Raw genomic sequence first — 8,115 nt, forward strand, 5'->3', positions numbered from 1 at the left:
AATAATAGTCCAAAATGTGAACAGCAGCACCATTCACAACAATATGTCTAATAGTATTCCAATCTGTGAACAGCAGCACCATTCACAACAATATGTCCAATAGTAGTCCAATTCTGTGAACAGCAGCACCAGTCACAACAATATGTCCAATATTAGTCCAATCTGTGAACAGCAGCACCATTCACAACAATATGTCCAATAGTAGTCCAATCTGTGAACAGCAGCACCATTCACAACAATATGTCTAATATTAGTCCAATCTATGAACATCACCATTCACAACAATATGCCCAATCGTAGTCCAATCTGTGAACAGCTTCACAAGACACAACAATATGTCCAATATTAGTCCAATCTGTGAACAGCAGCACCATTCACAACAATATGTCCAATAGCAGTCCAATCTGTGAACAGCAGCACCATTCACAACAATATGTCCAATAGTAGTCCAATTGGTGAGCAGCAGCACCATTCATAACAATATGTCCAATAGTAGTCCAATCTGTGACCAGCAGCACCATTCACAACAATATGTCCAATAGTAGTCCAATCTGTGAACAGCAGCACCATTCACAACAATATGTCCAATAGTAGTCCAATCTGTGAGCAGCAGCAGCACCATTCACAACAATATGTCCAATAGTATTCCAATCTGTGAACAGCAGCACCATTCACAACAATATGCCCAATCATAGTCCAATCTGTGAACAGCTTCACCATTCACAACAATATGTCCAATAGTAGTCCAATCTGTGAACAGCAGCACCATTCACAAACATATGTCGAATAGTAGTCCAATCTGTGAACAGCAGCACCATTCACAACAATATGTCAAATAGTAGTCCAATCTGTGAGCATCAGGACCATTCACAACAATATGTCTAATAGTAGTCCATTCTGTGAACAGCAGCACCATTCACAACAATATGTCCAATAGTAGACCAAACTCTGAACAGCAGCACCATTCACAACAATATGTCCAATATTAGTCCAATCTGTGAACATCAGCACCATTCACAACAATATGTCCAATAGTAGTCCAATCTGTGAACAGCAGCACCATTCACAACAACATGTCCAATAGTAGTCCAATTCTGTAAACAGCAGCACCAGTCACAACAATATGTCCAATAGTAGTTCAATCTGTGAACAGCAGCTCCATTCACAACAATATGTCTAATAGTACCAATCTGTGAGCAACAGCACCATTCACAACAATATGTCCAATAGAAGTCCAATCTGTGAACAGCAGCACCATTCACAACAATATGTCCAATAATAGTCCAATCTGTGAACAGCAGCACCATTCATAACAATATGTCTAATAGTATTCCAATCTGTGAACAGCAGCACCATTCACAACAATATGTCCAATAGTAGTCCAATTCTGTGAACAGCAGCACCAGTCACAACAATATGTCCAATATTAGTCCAATCTGTGAACAGCAGCACCATTCACAACAATATGTCCAATAGTAGTCCAATCTGTGAACAGCAGCACCATTCACAACAATATGTCTAATATTAGTCCAATCTATGAACATCACCATTCACAACAATATGCCCAATCGTAGTCCAATCTGTGAACAGCTTCACAAGACACAACAATATGTCCAATATTAGTCCAATCTGTGAACAGCAGCACCAGTCACAACAATATGTCCAATAGCAGTCCAATCTGTGAACAGCAGCACCATTCACAACAATATGTCCAATAGTAGTCCAATTGGTGAGCAGCAGCACCATTCATAACAATATGTCCAATAGTAGTCCAATCTGTGACCAGCAGCACCATTCACAACAATATGTCCAATAGTAGTCCAATCTGTGAACAGCAGCACCATTCACAACAATATGTCCAATAGTAGTCCAATCTGTGAGCAGCAGCAGCACCATTCACAACAATATGTCCAATAGTATTCCAATCTGTGAACAGCAGCACCATTCACAACAATATGTCCAATCATAGTCCAATCTGTGAACAGCTTCACCATTCACAACAATATGTCCAATAGGAGTCCAATCTGTGAACAGCAGCACCATTCACAAACATATGTCGAATAGTAGTCCAATCTGTGAACAGCAGCACCATTCACAACAATATGTCAAATAGTAGTCCAATCTGTGAGCATCAGGACCATTCACAACAATATGTCTAATAGTAGTCCATTCTGTGAACAGCAGCACCATTCACAACAATATGTCCAATAGTAGACCAATCTCTGAACAGCAGCACCATTCACAACAATATGTCCAATATTAGTCCAATCTGTGAACATCAGCACCATTCACAACAATATGTCCAATGGTAGTCCAATCTGTGAACAGCAGCACCATTCACAACAACATGTCCAATAGTAGTCCAATTCTGTAAACAGCAGCACCAGTCACAACAATATGTCCAATAGTAGTCCAATCTGTGAACAGCAGCTCCATTCACAACAATATGTCTAATAGTACCAATCTGTGAGCAACAGCACCATTCACAACAATATGTCCAATAGAAGTCCAATCTGTGAACAGCAGCACCATTCACAACAATATGTCCAATAGTAGTCCAATCTGTGAGCAGCAGCACCAATCACAACAATATGTCCAATAGTAGTCCAATCTGTGAACAGCAGCACCATTCAGAACAATATGTCCAATAGAAGTCCAATCTGTGAACAGCAGCACCATTCACAACAATATGTCCAATAGTAGTCCAATCTGTGAGCAGCAGCACCATTCACAACAATATGTCCAATAGAAGTCCAATCTGTGAACAGCAGCACCAGTCACAACAATATGTCCAATAGTAGTCCAATCTGTGAACAGCAGCACCATTCACAACAATATGTCCAATAATAGTCCAATCTGTGAACAGCAGCACCATTCACAACAATATGTCTAATAGTATTCCAATCTGTGAACAGCAGCTCCATTCACAACAATATGTCTAATAGTACCAATCTGTGAGCAACAGCACCATTCACAACAATATGTCCAATAGTAGTCCAATCTGTGAACAGCAGCACCATTCACAACAATATGTCTAATAGTAGTCCAATCTGTGAGCAGCAGCATCATTCACAACAGTATGTCCAATATTAGTCCAATCTGTGAGCAACAGCACCATTCACAACAATATGGCCAATAGTAGTCCAATCTGTGAACAGCAGCACCATTCAAAACAGTATGTCCAAAAATAGTCCAATCTGTGAACAGCAGCACCATTCACAACAATATGTCCAATAGTAGTCCAATCTGTGAGCAGCAGCAGCACTATTCACAACAATATGTCCAATAGTAGTCCAATTCTGTGAACAGCATCACCAGTCACAACAATATGTCCAATAGAAGTCCAATCTGTGAGCAGCAGCAACATTCACAACAATATGTCTAATAGTACCAATCTGTGAGCAACAGCACCATTCACAACAATATGTCCAATAGAAGTCCAATCTGTGAACAGCAGCACCATTCACAACAATATGTCCAATAATAGTCCAATCTGTGAACAGCAGCACCATTCATAACAATATGTCTAATAGTATTCCAATCTGTGAACAGCAGCACCATTCACAACAATATGTCCAATAGTAGTCCAATTCTGTGAACAGCAGCACCAGTCACAACAATATGTCCAATATTAGTCCAATCTGTGAACAGCAGCACCATTCACAACAATATGTCCAATAGTAGTCCAATCTGTGAACAGCAGCACCATTCACAACAATATGTCTAATATTAGTCCAATCTATGAACATCACCATTCACAACAATATGCCCAATCGTAGTCCAATCTGTGAACAGCTTCACAAGACACAACAATATGTCCAATATTAGTCCAATCTGTGAACAGCAGCACCAGTCACAACAATATGTCCAATAGCAGTCCAATCTGTGAACAGCAGCACCATTCACAACAATATGTCCAATAGTAGTCCAATTGGTGAGCAGCAGCACCATTCATAACAATATGTCCAATAGTAGTCCAATCTGTGACCAGCAGCACCATTCACAACAATATGTCCAATAGTAGTCCAATCTGTGAACAGCAGCACCATTCACAACAATATGTCCAATAGTAGTCCAATCTGTGAGCAGCAGCAGCACCATTCACAACAATATGTCCAATAGTATTCCAATCTGTGAACAGCAGCACCATTCACAACAATATGTCCAATCATAGTCCAATCTGTGAACAGCTTCACCATTCACAACAATATGTCCAATAGGAGTCCAATCTGTGAACAGCAGCACCATTCACAAACATATGTCGAATAGTAGTCCAATCTGTGAACAGCAGCACCATTCACAACAATATGTCAAATAGTAGTCCAATCTGTGAGCATCAGGACCATTCACAACAATATGTCTAATAGTAGTCCATTCTGTGAACAGCAGCACCATTCACAACAATATGTCCAATAGTAGACCAATCTCTGAACAGCAGCACCATTCACAACAATATGTCCAATATTAGTCCAATCTGTGAACATCAGCACCATTCACAACAATATGTCCAATGGTAGTCCAATCTGTGAACAGCAGCACCATTCACAACAACATGTCCAATAGTAGTCCAATTCTGTAAACAGCAGCACCAGTCACAACAATATGTCCAATAGTAGTCCAATCTGTGAACAGCAGCTCCATTCACAACAATATGTCTAATAGTACCAATCTGTGAGCAACAGCACCATTCACAACAATATGTCCAATAGAAGTCCAATCTGTGAACAGCAGCACCATTCACAACAATATGTCCAATAGTAGTCCAATCTGTGAGCAGCAGCACCAATCACAACAATATGTCCAATAGTAGTCCAATCTGTGAACAGCAGCACCATTCACAACAATATGTCCAATAGAAGTCCAATCTGTGAACAGCAGCACCATTCACAACAATATGTCCAATAGTAGTCCAATCTGTGAGCAGCAGCACCATTCACAACAATATGTCCAATAGAAGTCCAATCTGTGAACAGCAGCACCAGTCACAACAATATGTCCAATAGTAGTCCAATCTGTGAACAGCAGCACCATTCACAACAATATGTCCAATAATAGTCCAATCTGTGAACAGCAGCACCATTCACAACAATATGTCTAATAGTATTCCAATCTGTGAACAGCAGCTCCATTCACAACAATATGTCTAATAGTACCAATCTGTGAGCAACAGCACCATTCACAACAATATGTCCAATAGTAGTCCAATCTGTGAACAGCAGCACCATTCACAACAATATGTCTAATAGTAGTCCAATCTGTGAGCAGCAGCATCATTCACAACAGTATGTCCAATATTAGTCCAATCTGTGAGCAACAGCACCATTCACAACAATATGGCCAATAGTAGTCCAATCTGTGAACAGCAGCACCATTCAAAACAGTATGTCCAAAAATAGTCCAATCTGTGAACAGCAGCACCATTCACAACAATATGTCCAATAGTAGTCCAATCTGTGAGCAGCAGCAGCACTATTCACAACAATATGTCCAATAGTAGTCCAATTCTGTGAACAGCATCACCAGTCACAACAATATGTCCAATAGAAGTCCAATCTGTGAGCAGCAGCAACATTCACAACAATATGTCTAATAGTACCAATCTGTGAGCAACAGCACCATTCACAACAATATGTCCAATAGAAGTCCAATCTGTGAACAGCAGCACCATTCACAACAATATGTCCAATAGTAGTCCAATCTATGAGCAGCAGCACCATTCACAACAATATGTCCAATAGAAGTCCAATCTGTGAACAGCAGCACCAGTCACAACAATATGTCTAATAGTAGTCCAATCTGTGAGCAGCAGCATCATTCACAACAGTATGTCCAATATTAGTCCAATCTGTGAGCAACAGCACCATTCACAACAATATGGCCAATAGTAGTCCAATCTGTGAACAGCAGCACCATTCAAAACAGTATGTCCAAAAATAGTCCAATCTGTGAACAGCAGCACCATTCACAACAATATGTCCAATAGTAGTCCAATCTGTGAGCAGCAGCAGCACTATTCACAACAATATGTCCAATAGTAGTCCAATTCTGTGAACAGCATCACCAGTCACAACAATATGTCCAATTGAAGTCCAATCTGTGAGCAGCAGCAACATTCACAACAATATGTCTAATAGTACCAATCTGTGAGCAACAGCACCATTCACAACAATATGTCCAATAGAAGTCCAATCTGTGAACAGCAGCACCATTCACAACAATATGTCCAATAGTAGTCCAATCTGTGAGCAGCAGCACCATTCACAACAATATGTCCAACAGAAGTCCAATCTGTGAACAGCAGCACCAGTCACAACAATATGTCCAATAGTAGTCCAATCTGTGAACAGCAGCACCATTCACAACAATATGTATAATAGTCGTCGAATCTGTGAGCAGCAGCATCATTCACAACAATATGTCCAATATTAGTCCAATCTGTGAGCAACAGCACCATTCACAACAATATGTCCAATAGTAGTCCAATCTGTGAACAGCAGCACCATTCACAACAATCTGTCTAATAGTAGTCCAATCTGTGAACAGCAGCACCATTCACAACAATATGTCCAATAGTAGTCCAATCTGTGAACAGCAGCACCATTCACAACAATATGTCCAATATTAGTCCAATCTGTGAACAGCAGCACCATTCACAACAATATGACCAATAGTAGTCCAATCTGTGAACAGCAGCATCATTCACAACAATATGTCCAATAGTAGTCCAATCTGTGAACAGCAGCACCATTCACAACAATATGTCCAATAGTAGTCCAATCTGTGAACAGCAGCACCGTTCACAACAATATGTCCAATATTAGTCCAATCTGTGAACATCAACACCATTCACAACAATATGCCAATAGTAGTCCGATTTGTGAACAGCAGCACCATTCACAACAACATGTCCAATAGTAGTCCAATCTGTGAACAGCAGCACCATTCACAACAATATGTCCAGTAGTAGTCCAATCTGTGAACAGCAGCTCCATTCACAACAATATGTCTAATAGTAGTCCAATCTGTGAGCAGCAACACCATTCACAACAATATGTCCAACAGTTTTCCAATCTGTGACAGCAGCACCATTCACAACAATATGTCCAATAGTAGTCCAATCTGTGAACAGCAACACCATTCACAACAATATGCCTAATAGTAGTCCAGTCTGTGAGCAACAGCACCATTCATAACAATATGTCCAATAGAAGTCCAATCTGTGAGCAGCAGCAACATTCACAACAATATGTCTACTAGTACCAATCTGTGAGCAACAGCACCATTCACAATAATATGTCCAACAGAAGTCCAATCTGTGAACAGCAGCACCATTCACAACAATATGTCCAATATTAGTCCAATCTGTAAACAGCAGCACCATTCACAACAATATGTCCAATAGTAGTCCAATCTGTGAACAGCAGCATCATTCACAACAATATGTCCAATAGTATTCCAATCTGTAAACAGCAGCACCATTCACAACAATATGTCCAATAGTAGTCCAATCTGTGAACAGCAGCACCATTCACAACAATATGTCCAATATTAGTCCAATCTGTGAACATCAGCACCATTCACAACAATATGTCCAATAGTAGTCCAATCTGTCAACAGCAGCACCATTCACAACAACATGTCCAATGGTAGTCCAATTCTTTGAACAGCAGCACCAGTCGCAACAATATCTCCAATAGTTGTCCAATCTGTGAACAGCAGCTCCATTCACAACAATATGTCTAATAGTAGTCCAATCTGTGAGCTGCAACACCATTCACAACAATATGTCCAATAGTTTTCCAATCTGAGACAGCAGCCCCATTCACAACAAAAGGACCAATAGTAGTCCAATCTGTGAACAGCAGCACCATTCACAACAATATGCCTAATAGTAGTCCAGTCTGTGAGCAACAGCACCATTCATAACAATATGTCCAATAGAAGTCCAATCTGTGAGCAGCAGCAACATTCACAACAATATGTCTAATAGTACCAATCTGTGAGCAACAGCACCATTCACAACAATATGTCCAATAGAAGTCCAATCTGTGAACAGCAGCACCATTCACAACAATATATCCAATAGTAGACCAATCTGTGAGCAGCAGCACCATA

Source organism: Pristiophorus japonicus, unplaced genomic scaffold (genome assembly GCF_044704955.1).
Source record: "Pristiophorus japonicus isolate sPriJap1 unplaced genomic scaffold, sPriJap1.hap1 HAP1_SCAFFOLD_45, whole genome shotgun sequence".
Classification (NCBI taxonomy): domain Eukaryota; kingdom Metazoa; phylum Chordata; class Chondrichthyes; family Pristiophoridae; genus Pristiophorus; species Pristiophorus japonicus.